The sequence below is a fragment of the Chiloscyllium plagiosum genome, chromosome 2 (genome assembly GCF_004010195.1).
Source record: "Chiloscyllium plagiosum isolate BGI_BamShark_2017 chromosome 2, ASM401019v2, whole genome shotgun sequence".
NCBI classification, from domain to species: Eukaryota; Metazoa; Chordata; class Chondrichthyes; order Orectolobiformes; family Hemiscylliidae; genus Chiloscyllium; species Chiloscyllium plagiosum.
In genome coordinates, this window is record NC_057711.1 from 64,700,319 (window position 1) to 64,700,955 (window position 637).

Consider the following 637-nt stretch of genomic DNA (forward strand, 5'->3'; position numbering starts at 1 on the left):
CCCATATCCCTCCAAACCCTTCCTATTCATATACCCATCCAAATGCCTCTTAAATGTTGCAATTGTACCAGCCTCCACCACATCCTCTGGCAGCTCATTCCATACACGTACCACCCTCTGCGTGAAAAAGGTCTCTTTTATATCTTTGCCCTCTCACCCTAAACCTATTCCCTCTAGTTCCTGACTCCCCAATCCCAGGGAAAAGACTTTGTCTATTTATCCTATCCATGCCCCTCATAATTTTGTAACTGTCTATAAGGTCACCCCTCGGCCTCTGACGCTCCAGGGGAAACAGCCCCAGCCTGTTCAGCGTCTCCCTATAGCTCAAATCCTCCAGCCCTGGCAACATCCTTGTAAATCGTTTCTGAATCTTTTCAAGTTTCACAACATCTTTCCAGTAGGAAGGAGACCAGAACTGCATGCAGTATTCCAACAGTGGCCTAACCAATGTCCTGTACAGCCGCAACATGACCTCCCAACTCCTGTAGTCAATACTCTGACCAGTAAAGGAAAGCATACCAAACACCTTCTTCATGATCCTATCTACTTGCGACTCCACTTTCAAGGAGCTGTGAACCTGCACTCCTAGGACCTTACCATTAAGTGTATAAGTCCTGCTAAGATTTGCTTTCCCAAA

General features: G+C 46.5%; 1 protein-coding gene across 2 annotated transcripts in view; it reads left to right on the forward strand.

The window, feature by feature from the left end:
* Positions 1-637, forward strand: part of LOC122560501 (aminopeptidase Q-like) — a 157,776-nt gene that overhangs the window by 48,970 nt on the left and 108,169 nt on the right. The gene's annotated exons all lie outside the window — the stretch shown is intronic.